The 16,578-nt window shown below is 43.7% G+C and overlaps 1 protein-coding gene across 2 annotated transcripts in view; it reads right to left on the bottom strand.

Annotated features, from left to right (window-relative positions):
* Window positions 1-16,578, bottom strand: part of LOC129813086 (transcription initiation factor TFIID subunit 1-like) — a 44,307-nt gene that overhangs the window by 13,472 nt on the left and 14,257 nt on the right. The gene's annotated exons all lie outside the window — the stretch shown is intronic.

Genomic DNA, 16,578 nt, shown 5'->3' with positions numbered 1-16,578 from the left:
TACTTAGACAGAGATGTTTCTGGGTTGGGCTGTATGAAGATGTTGAGCAGTGGGTGAAGAAATGCCAGAGATGTTTTCTGACAAAGATGCCACAGCCCAAAATACAGGCACCAATGAAACCCTAGCTTCACGGCCCTTTGAAGTTGTTGTAGTGGATTTCACCATCCTTGAACCTGCGTCTGGTGGTTGTGAGAATGTGTTTGTGGTAACGGATGTTTTCACTAAGTTCACACAGGCGTTCCCTACTCGTGACCAGAAAGTGGATAATACAGCTAAGGTCCTTTTCAAGGAGTGGTTCATGAAGTATGGGGTACCTAAGGGATTGCACTCTGACTGAAGGAGACATTTAGAGAGTGAAGTCATCGCCGAGTTGTGGAAGCTTTATTGAGCCAAGAAAACCTGCACGGCCCCCCATTACCATGAGGGAAACGCTAAGTGCAAGAGGTTTAATAGAATGCTCCACGATCTCCTGCGCACGCTGCCTCCATTAAGGAAGCTCAGTTGGCCTGAGCAATTACCTTAGTTGGTGTATGCCTACAATGTGACGCCCCATTCCACCACTGGGTACTTGCCGTACTACCTGCTTTTCGGGGTCCATCCACACCTTCCTGTTGGTGCTTTGTTAGGTTAAGAGAAGGTGCTCGACAAGAAACATGTCTGGTTGGTTGTTCACCCAGGAGCGTTTGAACAAGGCACATGAAAGAGCAAGAGAGTACACAGAACGAAAAACAGCAGAGAGAGTTGAACTTCACAAAGACAAAGTGTACTGTCAGTAGGCCAGCTGGTTTACTCACGCCACAGACCTAAGGGTAGAAACAAGATTCAGGATGCTTGGGGTCCTACTGTGTACAGAGGGAGCGAGGTTCAGGGTACTGCAGATGCATTCAAGCCTGTAGAGGCTGGGCCTGTAAAAATGGTTCATAGGGTTAATCTAAGGCCATGTGTGAGTGACCATCCTGTCTCTGCTCCTAGGCTAGTGAAGAACAGTGTGCCAGTAACCCCATCACCCCTTCTGTTAAGTCTTTGCCAGAGCCTTCTACTCCTGAGTTTGTAGTGTTAGAGGAAGTCTCAGATTCTAAGGTAACTAGAGAGGAAAACACAGAACCTGTGGGTAACGCTGATAGTGACAGTTATTTTTCCGGTAGAGAAGAAGATGAAGATGTTACTGAGGAACAAGATGGTTCTGAGCCAGCTCATGCAGATGATTCTGTGAATGAACCAGATATTGAAGTGCCTTTTCCTGCTCCATGCAGAAGTACCAGAGCAAACGCTGGGGTACACACTAACCCATATAAAGTTCCTAAATCAGCTTGCAATAATGCAGTTTCATTCAGTCCTGAAGTGTTGTCCCAGGTTAAAACTAGTCTGGGTACTGTATTCTTCAGAGAAGCTGTAAGAGAAGTTGTGCTAAGTCACCGAGGACATGGACTTTGTAGTAGGGGAGAATGTAGCCAGGTGGTAAAAGCGCGTAGCTGCATTCATTTATATCCACTAGATGACACTGTCACTTTAAAGATCCATAATAAGGTGTGAGAGCTAGCAATTACACTGGATAGCTGTTGAAATCCATCGTGGGGTCCAACGTTACTTTAGATTGATTGACATGAGGATGTTAGCTTCTTTCTAGCTGAATACCAGTGTGGAGTTGATGAGCTGCTGTATGGGTGAGATGAGGATCTACTGTTCCATGTGGTTTTAGGGTATTACGTGGACAGTGTGTTCAGAGCAGAGCCACTACTGTTTATGCATTTCACTCTGTACTTATTGTACTCAGATTGTTTTTATGCAGTTTACTAACATATTTATTTAACTTGATTGTGATTTAGACTGAACTTTACTTTATGGTGACTTCATCTTGTGGTGATTTCCCTTCTACATTATCCTATTTTAAAATTAAGCTTCGACAGAATAAACAACCCCAAATTAGTTTATGTCCTGTGCTGGGTCTACTTTCTTCAGGCTACACATGTAAACTTGTTATCATGCCTTCGTGTAGGTAATTTAGGTTGATAATACCGAACCACATACCAGCTTTTCTCTTTTATTGTATGCTTGTCTTCTTCTCTTCTCTCCAAACTTTCCCTACTTGTTGACATAAAATCCAACTGACAGCTTCTTACTCACAGCTAGCCTTTTGGAAGCGTTCTAGGAATTATAGAAGGCCGTCTGCACTCTTTAATTGTCCTTTATACCAAACAGTGTCGGTTACAGGTGTGTAAGTATCAACATTTGAATAATGGAAGAAAAGGAGATTTGCATACTGTCAAAAAAGAGGAATATATCCAAGACTGAGGCTTAAAGGGGCAATGAGCTGTTGAACCAATAACAAAGCGTTCCCCTGCCACTGTTTCACTAAAAAGCTGAGGGATGGGGCTGGAGAAATGTAACCACTTTCAAATTCATAGACAGAGTTCTGGATGCAAGGATTGAAATCCAATGATATAAGCATTATAGCTAATGAGGTTATAAGTTATATTCTTCAATAATTAATGGGTACATATAATTGATTTATTAGTCAATAGATGTAGCAACTGCAGACTGCCCCTTTAAATGCAAAAATAAAGATGTTTTATTTAGATTATTAGGAGTCATGTAAAGAGAAGCAGTGGAAATAGAGAGGCAAATGTGAATGCAAATTGCGGCCTGTCTGGAATCTGTGTGTATATGTCATTTTTAATCAACAGAGTAATATGTCAGTGTTTATCTAGTGTGTTGGGATCCCAGGAATGAAGTGAGAAGAGCGGGGATGGAGGGATGTTGTGCTCTTGGAGACCTTCACCCAAAGGCTCTTTTATCCCTCTCTTGTCAATCTTTTGAAGGCTGTTTTGTTACGCCACATCCAGTTCCCCTCAGACCTACCAGGCATACTGAACCTGAATCAGCATATGGTCTGTTAAGGGACTTAAAAGGCATTTCTAACTGAAATTCTCACCACACCGCCTATACATGTGATCTGGGCAGTGATATAGGCTAGCTAGCGCATCCTAAAACATTGGTGCTACACAAGGAAAACAAGGGAGGTTAGATGCTAGGAGAGATATTGAACAGATGCTAAGCATCCAGTGGATTTGATGGAAAGAGAGAAGAGAAACTGCCCACTGGCGTTCTACTGCTGCACTGTGCATTCACATAATGTAAACAACATTATGGTTTCATCGCAAATGGCACCCTATTCCCTATTTAGTACTGTACATTTGACATGGGCCAATAAGACTCTGGTCAAAACTAGTGCAGTAGGGAAATAGGGTGCCATTTGTAGGCTAATTGGAACTTAATTAAATTGTATATCTTTAATCACCATTTTTCTGCTTTGGAAATGTTTACAACATATCTTTAACGAATGGCTGAGAGATTGTGGGCAGGGTCATTTTTCACTCCAATAGGGTAATTCGCTTCCTATCTGTTCTGTATGTGTGATTAATATGACCACTGTTGGTAGGACTTGGCAGGGAAGGACATGGAGGGAAGAAGACAGAATGCGTTTCAAATGGCCTGTATAGTGCACTACTTTTGACCAGAGATCTGTGGACCCCAGGTCAAAAGCAGTGCACTATAATATGTAATAGGGTACCATTTGGGACGTACTCAACATCTCCCCAGGCTGGGAGTTCTGGGCTGGTGTTTGTGTTTCTGTCCTGCATCTGGTTCTGGCTGGAGTTCAGGTTTTTGGGTTTGGATATGTATCCTGGATGTGTTTTGGTTCTTGGGTCTGTGTCATGGTTGGCTTGGTTATGGGCTTGTTCTGTGTTCTGTGTTCCAGTCTTGTGATCTGATAAATGGGATTAACGGCAGCTATGGCCCCTGAGATGGTTGGAACTATGAAACTGATGAAGATAATGGTGAGCTTTACTAATGTCCCAAAAAAGCTTTTTATTAAAAAGTGCCTCTGACATTGTTACTGCTCCCTTAGAGACACATTCAAGGAGCTATGGTATATCAATGAGTATACTGAGACAAACTTCCCCCGAGTAGAGTACTCTATTGAGAAAAATAAATTCTTGTCAAAATTTAAAACGGTGAAAACTGAGCTGCTGGCAAAAATTTATCAATCGTGTTCCAAAGGGAGGAGATCCAGTTTGGTGGCTACCTTCTTTGTGATAATACTCAATGTGAGGAATGAATAGCCTAGTGTCCAAGCTAGCATACCCCGTACGCTAGGCTCTGTCTTGATATGATCTGTTCCTCTAAGAGGGACCATTAGTACTGTGGCTGCTGTTGTTGTTCGGCTCTCGCCCCAGCCTCCGCTTATCTTCCCATAAATCTTGGCCTGTTGGTGTACTTTACATTCAAGATCTGTCAAAGGGGGGATGATTGGATCTTAATCAAAAAGCGAGGCGGCTCCTATAGCAAGCGGGGGAATGGGATCTGTAAGATTGCCCCTCAGCCATCCTTCCCCCCGTTCTCCACCCTCCTTCCCCTGCGTTCCCTTTTGTCATTATGGATTGTGTTGAGTTGGGCTGAGGTTGGAGGAAAACAAAACACACTCCCTTGTTTACACAATCCATTTGCATCAGATTAAAAAAGAATTCACTTCCGGGGGGAGAGGAAAAAACCCAACAGATTAGACATCACTATGTGTACCTACTCGTGCGTTAATGGTCAAATATCAGTAGGTTTCTGCTCAGTGGAGGAGGTTTATCATCTTCCCAACAGGAACAAGGTTCTGGGTTCCTCTAGCTAGCAGGTCCCTGGGGCTATTTGAGAGAGACAGAGGGAATTAGAGAGAGGGGGAGAATTAGATACAGAGAGAGAGAGGGTGTCACGCCCTGACTTTAGAGAGCCGTTTCCTTTCTCTATTTGGTGAGGTCAGGGTGTGATGTGGGGTGGGCATTCTATGTTTTGCATTTCTTTGTGTTTGGCCGAGTGTGGTTCCCAATCAGAGGCAGCTGTCTATCGTTGTCTCTGATTGGGAATCATACTTAGGTATCCTGTTTTCCCACCTATGTTGTGGGATCTTGTTTTTGTACAGCTCTTGTAGCCTACGGAACGGTACGTTCATTTTGGTTTCACTTTGTTATTTTGTTGCTGGTTTTCATTTAAATAAATATGATGACCACAAATTACGCTGCGCCTTGGTCTCCTTCAAACAACGAATGTTACAGAGGGACAAAGAAAGAGAGAGACAGAACTGTGACAGCCAAACATATACCATCTCTTTCAAGATCCTCATGCATTATGGAACACATATAGGTTAACCTCCTCAGCTTTTGCCCCACTCCCCAGTCAGCTGCATTAGAACGCAAGGGGGAAAATACCTGTCATTATCGGCATGGCAACATGCCCAATGCAAGAACTGTCTACACGACAGACACTAGACCTACTCTCAACTCCTCTGTTTCACTAGGAAACTCTACACTCTACGTACACTGCTTCTGACAGAGGGTGAACTGGATGCCAATAACAAGAGATACCCATCCCTACACACATGCACACACAAACAATACACACACGTCAGTGCACTGGGAGCTTGCACACAGCCCCTGTGTTACAGATGTGTGGTGTGTGTGTGCGGCACTGTGATGACAGAGGCTGTGTTCCAATGTAAACATTAATGCAGGACACTTGGCAAATGAAGTGTGTCCTGTGACGGGCTCCCCTGGGACACTGGGTCTGGGATTGACCCCTGGAGGTCATGCTGCCTCTCTCCTCTCTATCTTACCTCAGTCACACCCTACTGGGCAACTAATTATTTAGGAATTCATTAACATGAACTTGACCCATTTTCGAGTCTCTTAATTGAATTTGAACCAGATTCTGTTTCATTCACTCAAGATTTTACTTTGGAGGAAAAGGCAGAGGGAGGGAGGACATGGAGGAGGTAGAGCGAGAGGAGGTGGAAGGGAGGGGGTGAGTGGAGGTGGTGGAGAACGAGCAGGAGGGGAGAGGAGATACTGTAGGTGGAGAGGTAGGAATGGCAGGGTAGGTAGGGGGAGGAGAAATATGGGTGGAAAAGGTTGTTCTTAATGAGGACGCCACTGGTTCACCACCCCCCTCCCAGTCTCATGCTTCATAGCATTGGCTATATGTCAGACCAGTAATATTAATGAGGCACCCTGTTCAGGTTTAGGGCTCAGCAGAGAGCTTCCTGCTCAAAGCCCTGACCTGCCTGAACCAATAGAAATGAACTGGGATTTGGGTGTGAGGGGGTCCTTAGCGGCGGTCCTACTCTGAGGGCGTCCTGGGAAAAGCCTGGTCATGTAATCCATGGAACCATCCCAGGGACGATGGGGCATTACGTGTAGCACTGTGCCCTATGTACCCTCTCTACTCAATCCTATGAAAGGCCATAATATACCAGCATACTGTATAAAGGGCCATCGCTACGGTGGAGACAGTGCAAAGTGCACCTTTAAGAACATTATTATTCATTGAATGTCTGCCAGGCTCATTAGAGATTTAAGTGAGCGGGTCACATGGAGAGTGGTCCGCCTCCACCTCTTCTACTCAGGGAATCCGACTAAGGGACCCCTTGTACCCTACTGCTGTGGGTCGGCATTAGAGGTAGCGGTGGACTGTAGAAAGTTAAGGTGACTAACTACTATTGAAAGATGACTAACATTTGAGTCAAATGTTTTATTTCAGTTCATACTAAGTACATGGTGTATCATAATATGCCACTGCCACTGATTAACATGGAGGACAAGGAGCTAGACTAACCTCTGATTAACATGGAGGACAAGGAGCTAGACCAACCACTGATTAACTTGGAGAAGGAGCTAGACTAACCTCTGATTAACATGGAGGACAAGGAGCTAGACTAACCTCTGATTAACATGGAGGACAAGGAGCTAGACCAACCATGATTAACATGGAGGACAAGGAGCTAGACTAACCTCTGATTAACATGGAGGACAAGGAGCTAGACCAACCACTGATTAACATGGAGGACAAGGAGCTAGACTAACCTCTGATTAACATGGAGGACAAGGAGCTAGACCAACCACTGATTAACATGGAGGACAAGGAGCTAGACCAACCATGATTAACATGGAGGACAAGGAGCTAGACCAACCACTGATTAACATGGAGAAGGAGCTAGACCGACCACTGATTAACATGGAGAAGGAGCTAGACCGACCACTGATTAACATGGAGGACAAGGAGCTAGACCAACCAAGATTAACATGAGATACAGGGAGCTAGACCAACCATGATTAACATGAGATAGAGGGAGCTAGACCAACCATGACTAATATGAGATAGAGGGAGCTAGACCAACCTCTGATTAACATGAGGGAGAAGGAGCTGGGCAGGAGTTTCCATTCCACTTCATTCTTCACCTTCAGCAAAAGGAAAGAGCAATCCTGGCCCTAAGGGAGGTCTCCTCTCCCCCATTCTATCTCTGTCTCTCTCTGGCAATTCTGGCCCTGAGGGAGCCCCCCCCCCCTCTCTCTCCTCTCCTCTCCTCTCTAGCCAGGCATCAGTACCTTGTCCCTCTGAGGGTTCCTCTCCCCTCAGCAGCCCCTGCTCGCTCTGTGGAGATCAGCATTTTTCCCTCCTCACCCTGCGTCCTCCCTCCCTAGTGTCCTCTCTCCCTTCCTTCCTCTATCCATCCATAGTGTTTAAATCATGAGAGATACACCAGCCCTCTCCCTCTCTGCTTGAATGCTGCCTCCTAGGCAGCTCAGACCCTTAGGCAAACTATTACTGCACAGAATAATGTCAGTGTGAGTCTGGACAAGTCAGCACAACATTATAGGTGTGAATAGCTGCAATACAAGTGAATAAAAAAAATACAAAAAATGATTGACCCTTTATTTAACTAGGCAAGTCAGCTAAGAACAAATTCTTATTTACAATGACGGCCTACCCCAGCCAACGCTGGGCCGCCCTGTGGGACTCCCAATCACAGCCAAATGTGATACAGCCTGGATTTGAACCAGGTACGCCTCTTGCACTGCGATGCAGTGCCTTAGACCACTTCGGCAACTGAATGCCATGTTTATTCCCACCACGTAAATGCTTGTGTTTGAAGTTCATCCACCTTGCATGGATGTACAAATAATACATGTTATCGTATCTATAATCTCTTTGGTTATTTATAGTATATACTAGTCTATGCCTTTACACACTCTTGGTCCAGGGAATTATAGAATGTGTTCTAATCTTTAAAATGTAACCTACTGTATGTCTAGCTGAGGTGGTAATTTGGACATTCAATTTGTACAGCTCTGTAGGGAACCTAAATCATTTAGGACATGTATGACTACAGGTCCTGCCATCTACTGTGTAAGAATTCACTTTATTATTTTATGTGCTGCTGGCCTGCCGAAACACTTCTTAGTATGTGGCGAGAGTAATATAATTGACATCAATTCCTTACAGTGCTTTTTAATGCAGCCATTATGAACCATCTGTGCCTCTTCCATCTTTCATGAGCTAGCAGCTGTTGTCTCTCTTTTCCTGACTGTTCCCAACATTTCCTCCTCGCTATCACTCCGTCTAGGAATTGCTGGCAAACATAGTATCCATCCTCGTGCCTTAAAAAAAATCCTCTCAGAAGAAGATAAATGTCTCTTCACTCTAGCCAAAAAATGCAGCGACGCCCTTCGTTTAAAGGGGAATGTGGCTTGTCCAATTTACACAGCATCGTACACACAACACATTGCCCTCCCATCCAATGAACTGAGGGTCACGACGAGGGGAGCACAGCAGTTTCTCAACTCAAACAGACAACGCTGACAGCCAGCTATGGGGGTGAATCTCTTCTTGCTCCTCGTTTGGCTGGCTGCAGACTATTGTTGACCCTGGAGCGCCTCCTATCCACTCAGGCCCTCCTTCAGAGTGAGTGTGTGTGTGTGTGTGTGTGTGTGTGTGTGTGTGTGTGTGTGTGTGTGTGTGTGTGTGTGTGTGTGTGTGTGTGTGTGTGTGTGTGTGTGTGTGTGTGTGTGTGTGTGTGTGTGTGTGTGTGTGTGTGTGTGTGTGTGTGTATGTGTGTGTGTGTGTGTGTGTGTGTCTGTGTCTGTGTGTCTGTGTGTGTGTGTCTGCGGCATGGTGCCTGGCCTGCTCATTAGTACTGCCAAACTCCTCTGGCAACAGCAGCAGGAGCTGTCCATCCCAACCCCAGCCTCCCCACCACCGCCTCTGTCTGGATCTACAGCCTACTGAATGAGAGGGCCAATAGTGGAAAAAGTACCCAATTGTCATACTTGAGGAAAGGTAAAGATACCTTAATACAAAATGAAAAATCACCCAGTAAAATACTACATGAGTAAAAGTCTAAAAGGATTTGGTTTTAAATATACTAAAGTATCAAATGTATACTCAGCTGGTCACTCCCCGGATTTTGCGTTAACATTCTACAACAAAGCTTTCTTAGTGTCCAACAAGCTTTCTCTGCCCTTAACCTTGTTCTCAACACCTTCACAATAAAGGTAATGTGGTTTGGTAAGAAGAATGACCCTCCCCCTACCGGTGTGATTACTACCACTGAGGGTTTAGAGCAGGGGTGTCAAACTCATTCCACGGAGGGCCTTGTGTCTGCAGGTTTTTGGTCTTTCCTTTCAATAAAGCCCTAGACAACCAGGTGTGGGGAGTTCCTAACTAATTAGTGATGTTAATTCATCAATCAAGTACAAGGGTGGAGCGAAAACCCGCAGACACTCGGCCCTCCATGGAATGAGTTTGACACCTGTGGTTTAGAGTTTGAGGTAGTCACCTCATACACATTCTTGGAAGTATGGCTAGAGGGTACACTGTCCTTCTCTCAGCACATATCCAAGCTGCAGGCGAGGGTTAAATTGCTCCTCTTTCACCCCAGCAGCCAAACTAACCCTGATTATGATGACCATCCTACCCATGCTAGATTACGGAGACATAATTTATAGATCGTCAGGTAAGGGTGCTCTCGAGTGGCTGGATGTTCTTTACCATTCTGCCATCAGATTGTCCACCAATGCTCCTTATAGGACACATCACTGCACTCTATACTCCTCTGTAAACTGGTCATCTCTGTATACCCAACGCAAGACCCACTGGTTGTGTTGCTACCATGCTGTGTTCTCATGTGTTGCTGCCATGCTGTGTTGTTGTCTTAGGTCTATCTTTATGTGGTGTTGTGGTGTCTCTCTTGTCGTGATGTGTGTTTTGTCCTACATTTGTATTTTTAATCCCAGCTACCGTCCCCGTAGAAGGCCTTTTGCCTCTTGGTAGGCCGTCATTGTAAAACAAGGATTTGTTCTTAACTGGCTTCACTAGTTAAATAAAGGTAAAAATAAATAAATAATAACAATAATGTATATACAGTACTTAGCTAGTGAGTACATTATTTTCTTTAAGAATGTAGTGAAGTAAAAGTAAAAGTTGTAAAAAAATATAAATAGTATAGTTCATATTCCCCAAAAACAACTAAAGTTGTACTTTAAATTATTTTTACTGAAGTACTGTACACCACTGGAGAGGACCTCCAGGAAATCTGCCTCCTCCATCACTTCCTCCCCACCACCCCACCGCCACCATCTGCCTACCTGCAGAAAGGCTCCTGAAGGCAGGGCTGTCTGGGCTGGCAGGCCCCTTTGCTCCACTCTGCTCTGCTCCCGCATCACACATCACCACACTATGGGTGTCAGTTGGGAATACCATAGCTCAAGACCAAAAATGTAAAGTAGGCTAAAATCATTCCAATCGCGATTAAAATGCAACGTCTGTTTAGCGTATTGGTTGAATGACTGGCTTTAGGACCATGCGGCGCATGGCTTGGAGAGCAGCTGCCAGCCTGCTCGCCTTTTATTTTACTTTTAGAAAGCAGAGCGCAGAGACAGTGGCAGTTTTAGTTTCATGTATTGGTATGAAAATAAACACAACTTAACAACTTGCTATTCAGAGAATTTCCCCAAATACATGTCCTGTTTATTTTTATTTTATAAAGCTAGTCTACTTACTGTTTTCATTGCGCTACTGCCGTGTGCTCTCCTCCCATGTAGTTGAAGGCGCTGTCTGTAGCTTCCCACCAATGGTCTTTATACAAAGTGTGAAGCGGGAAGCCACGAGACAATGTTGTTAGGAAATGCAACGAGAGACAATGACACTGTCATAGTACACTGTATGGGCCTTCCACAAGGGTGGATTCATATAGCCTATAGCAGGGGGTCGGCAACCACTTTCATGTGAAGTGCCAATTTACAATTGACCTTACCATTTCTAATGTTCTGCGTGCCAGTAATGATTTTCACATACGCATTGTAGGGCTACCTTACTGTGCCCAAAACATGTATGTTTTATTAGTTATGGTATTCAATTGGTAGTTACAGTCTAGTCCCATCGCTACAACTCCCATACAGACTTGGGAAAGCTGGGATAGCCGAGCGTCCTCCGAAACACGACCCAGCCAAGCCGCACTGCTCCTTGACACAATGCCCGCTTAACCCGGAAGCCAGCTGCACCAATGTGTCGGAGGAAACATCCTACACCTGGCTACTATGTCAGTGTGCACACCCCATGGGTGTCCCGGTCGCGGCCGGCTGCAACAGAGCCTGGACTCGAACCAGGATCTCTAGTGGCACAGCGAGCACTGCAATGCAGAGCTTTGGACTACTGTGCCACTCTGGTGGCCAGCCAACACATTTCTAGCTGCCTACAAACTATAGAATTCTAAGGCCTACTACAAGTTAGAGACAATTCAGCACCACGCCACAGAGCTCCATTATGCCTACCTGTACCGAGGCGCTGTCCATTCAGTGGTGCTGAATCACGGACACAGCCTTAGCTCCCACGTGGAGATTTTATTTTTGTATTTCGTGACTTTTGTCATTTTTTGTTTCAGTTTGTTTATGCGCCCTTGTTGATTGTAGGCCTAAGTAAGTCCTTTGATGTACAGTACCAGTCAAAAGTTTGGACACACCTACTCATTCAAGGGTTTTTCTTTACTTTTGCCATTTTCTACATTGTAGAGTAATAGTGAGGACATCAAACTATGAAATAACATATGTAATCACGTAGTAACCAAAAAAGTGTTAACCAAATCAAAATACTGTACATTTTATATTTGAGGTTCTTCAATGTAGCCACCCTTTGCCTTGATGACAGCTTTGCACACTCCTGGCATTCTCTCAACCAGCTTCACCTGGAATGCTTTTCCAACAGTCTTGAAGGAGTTCCCACATATGCTGAGTACTTGTTGGCTGGTTTTCCTTCACTTCAACTCATCCCAAACCATCTCTGGGTTGAGGTCGGATGATTGTGGAGGCCAGGTCATCTGATGCAGCACTCCAGCATTCTCCTTCTTGGTCAAATAGCCCTTACACAGCCTGGACATTTGTCCCCCACATTCTGAAATTGCATTTTTGTCCCCCCTAGTTTTATCATTGAAATGTGATACAAAACTAGGAAGTAGTGTGCTCTAGGACCATGCGGACACCTCTGAGCGGTCGAGTAGGCTGTTTGGAGTGTTTTTCCAACTGGATAAAAAAAAAAATATGTCCTCCCACTTCTAAAACCAAAGGTGTGCACCTGGTAAATACTACGGTATTTAATTTGCACATACCCTGCCCATTGTCCCCCACCATATTGCAATTTGTGTCACCCATTAGTGAGAAACCTACATGCCAAGTATAGACAATATATTGTGTTCCCTACAAGTAATAGAAACAAGCAGAAGTGCTGAACTATCCATTCAGACCCCAGTCCTACCTACCTACAGGTTATGGAGAATGTGCTCTTTTAGTATTTCAATAGGTTTTCTGAAGGAGAAAGCCTCCACTTCTATGTCAAAGGTAAAAAAACAAAAACACTATAGTAAATACTACAGTAATGTCTGCAAAAACACTACAGTATATACTACAGTATACTACAATCTGCAAAAACACTACATTAATTACTATAGTATATACCACAGTTTTGTTTTACTACAGTATTTATACTATAGTTAACTGTAAATACTATAGTATACTAAAGCAAATACTACAGTAAATTTTACAGTATTCACAGTAAGGTTTTTCAGTGCTTTAGTCCTAAAAAACACTACAGTGAATACTATAGTATTTGTTTATGTGGATGTATGCACCATTGCACAAGTAAATGAGTCAATGTGAGATGAGTTTGAGAAGTGGTTGACATTGTATATGCCTTTCCTCAGACTTTTAAATCTTATATTGTGGTGATAAAGTAGTTTGTGAAAGTATTCATCCTATTTTGTTGCATTTTTCCTATTTTGTTGCCTTACAACCTGGAATTAAAATAGATTTTGGGGGGTTCGTATCATTTGATTTACACAACATGCCTAACACTTTGAAGATGCAAAATGTTTTTTATTGTGAAACAAACAAGAAATAAGACACAAAAACTGAAAACTTGAGCGTGCATAACTATTCATCTCCCCCAAAGTCAATACTTTTTAGAGCCACCCTTTGCAGGCAATTACAGCTGCAAGTCTCTTGGGGTATGTCTCTATAAGCTTGGGACATCTAGCCACTGGGATTTTTGCCCATTCTTCAAGGCAAATCTGCTCAAGCCCCTTCAAGTTGGATGGGTTCCACTGGTGTACAGCAATCTTTAAGTCATACCACAGATTATCAATTGGATTGAGGTCTGGGCTTTGACAAGGCCATTCCAAGACATTTAAATGTTTCCCCTTAAACCATTTGAGTGTTGCTTTAGCAGAAGGCTTGGGGTCATTGTCCTGCTGGAAGGTGAACCTCCGTCGCAGTCTCAAATCTCTTGAAGACTGAAACAGGTTTCCCCTCAAGAATTTCCCTGTATTTAGTGCCATCCATTATTCCTTCAATTCTGACCAGTTTCCCAGTCCCTGCCGATGAAAAACATCCCCACAGCATGATGCTGCCACCACCATGCTTCACTGTGGGGATGAAGTTCTTTGGGTGATGAGATGTGTTGGGTTTGCGCCAGAAATAGCGTTTGCCTTGATGGCCAAGAAGCTCAATTTGTTTGGGGAGTTTCCCACATGCCATTTGGCAAACACCAAACGTGTTTGCTTATTTTTTCTTAAAGCAATGGCTTTTTTTCTGGCACCTCTTCCGTAAAGCCCAGCTCTTTGGAGTGTATGGCTTAAAGTGGTCCTATGGACAGATACTTCAATCTCCGCTGTGGAGCTTTGCAGCTCCTTCAGGGCTATCTTTGGTCTCTTTGTTTCCTCTCTTTGTTGCCTACCCTCCTTGCCTGGTCTGTGATTTTTGGTGGGCGGCCCTCTATTGGCAGGTTTGTTGTGGTGCCATTTTCTTTAAAAAAAAATGTGTAATGGATTTAATGGTGCTCCGTGGGATGTTCAAAGTTTCGGATATGTTTTTATAACCCAACGCTGATCTGTACTTCTCCACAACTTTGTCCCTGACCTGTTTGGAGAGATTCTTGGTCTTCATGGTACCGCTTGCTTGGTGGTGCCCCTGGCTTAGTGGTGTGGCAGACTCTGGAGCCTTTCAGAACAGGTGTATATACACTGAGATCATGTGACAGATCATGTGACACTTAGATTGCACACAGGTGGACTTTATGCAAATAATTATGCGACTTCTGAAGGTAATTGGTTGCACAAGATCTTGTTTAGGGGCTTCATAGCAAAGGGGGTGAATACATATGCATGCACAATTTTCTTTTTTTTGAATTTTTTGAAACAGGTTATTATTTCCATTTCACTTTACCAATTTAAACTATTTTGTGAATGTACATTACATGAAATCCCCCCCAAAAGTCTATTTAAATTACAGGTTGTTATGCAACAAAATAGAAAAGAACACCAAGGAGGATGAATACTTTTGCAAGCTCTGTAATTCGTTAATGGGGTAATTTTTGTTCTTTTTTTTCTCCATTTGAGAGTTTTTAAATTGTGTAGAAATGCAGTAAATGAATTTCAATTTCCCAATAATGTCTTGGAATTTGCCATACCCTAGGTTTAGCTGAACTGACTCCACTGCCCGCAACCCTGGATCTTATTTCCAAGAGTTTTCTGTCGTCTTTTAATCACAGCTTTTCTATACAAACTTTCATATGCCTTTTTAATAGGAGGAGATCGGAAAGCTTGTCCATGTACAGCCACAGCCCCTGGCATCCATTCACCTCCACTACAGTAGCATTGCTCCACACCAACCCAACCAGGGTTCACCATAAAATATGCCATTAGCAGATGCTTTTATCCAAAGCGACATATAGTCTAACACACATTTTACATATCGGTGGCCCTGGGATTCAAAACCACAATCATGGCATTGCAAGGACCATTCTCTACCAACTGAGCCATACAGGATCAACATCTGCTGGGTCCAAAGACTGAGGCTGTGTCCCAAATGGCACCCCATTCCCTATATAGTGTGCTATGGGCCCTGGTCAAAAGTAGTACACTACATAGGAAATAGTTTGCCATTTTGGTTTGCAGACCAAGGTAGTCAGTGGAGCAGAAGAGATCCAGGCTCCAGAAGCACCATGGCAACAGCGTTCGCCATGGCTGGGCAGCTCTCCTCCCTCCATACCCCACTGCCTGGTGAGGCACAGCAGCCAGGTCCTCAGGGGGAAGCGGTCCAAAGGACTGGAGCTCAACTATAAGTCTTACAGTGTCACCATGTAAATGAGCCGTGGCACGGCGGAGGCTTGCTGTGATCTTACTGAATGCCTGATGTGTACCACCACAGTCCTCTGAGGCACTTACTCCACTGATAGGCATGACTTCTTCCCAGAAACAACTAAAGGCATGTCTTCCTACCTTAGTTCTCAGAAGCAAGAACATCATCAAACCCCTATTCAGTTTCATCTTAACCTGTGCCCCTTAGTCCCAGTAGACTACAGTACCACTGCTGGACACTGTGTCTAAAAGATAACACATTGGCAGTAAGTTATCCCACTCTACAGTGTATTGATTTACATACATAACTTACATAAAATGCCTCATTTACATCTAACTCTTTTCACAGTAGTAGCAGAACATGAAAATGATTTCCTTTGATCTCAGGCTACAGTTTCATTATGGCATGTACAGTAGCTGCAGAGTGAGGATAGATACAGAATGCCATCAACTATTCAACCCTAAGTGGGGCTCATTTACGTTGCCTTCACTATGGTATAAAGCCTTGGGTTATGCCAAGAAGCAACCAGACAATATCACTAGAGAGCTATTTCAAGAAGCCTTAATCTTCTCTACCCCTACTGACAGACCCCCCTACTCCCCCCAAGGGAGCACAGCAAATGTTCTCCTCCTTGTTAGACACATTAAATGATTTGTAAATTCAAGCAGAAGGCCAGACTGTGAATTCTAACAATTTACATTTTCACATTTTGTATGCTAATCTTAAAAAATGCTGGAGTAATCCTCTTGTAATTTTTTCTGTAACATTTCTATAACATACATTGAGTGTACAAAACATTTAGAATCACTGCTCTCTCCATGACAGAGACAACTAAAGCTATCATCCCTAAATGATGTCACTTATTAAATCCACTTCAATCAGATTAGACGAAGGGAAGGAGACAGGTTAAAGAAGGATTTTTAAGTCTTGAGACAATTGACAATTGAGACAATTGAAAATTGTGTATGTGTGCCATTCAGAGGGTGAATGGGCAAGACAAAAGATGGGGTATAGTAGTAGGTGCCATGCATACCAGTTTGTGTCAAGAAATGCAACACTGCTGGGTTTTTCA

The sequence above is a fragment of the Salvelinus fontinalis genome, chromosome 16, assembly GCF_029448725.1.
Source record: "Salvelinus fontinalis isolate EN_2023a chromosome 16, ASM2944872v1, whole genome shotgun sequence".
Classification (NCBI taxonomy): domain Eukaryota; kingdom Metazoa; phylum Chordata; class Actinopteri; order Salmoniformes; family Salmonidae; genus Salvelinus; species Salvelinus fontinalis.
The sequence above is the reverse complement of the archived record's forward strand: the minus strand, read 5'-3'. Positions and strand labels throughout refer to the sequence as shown.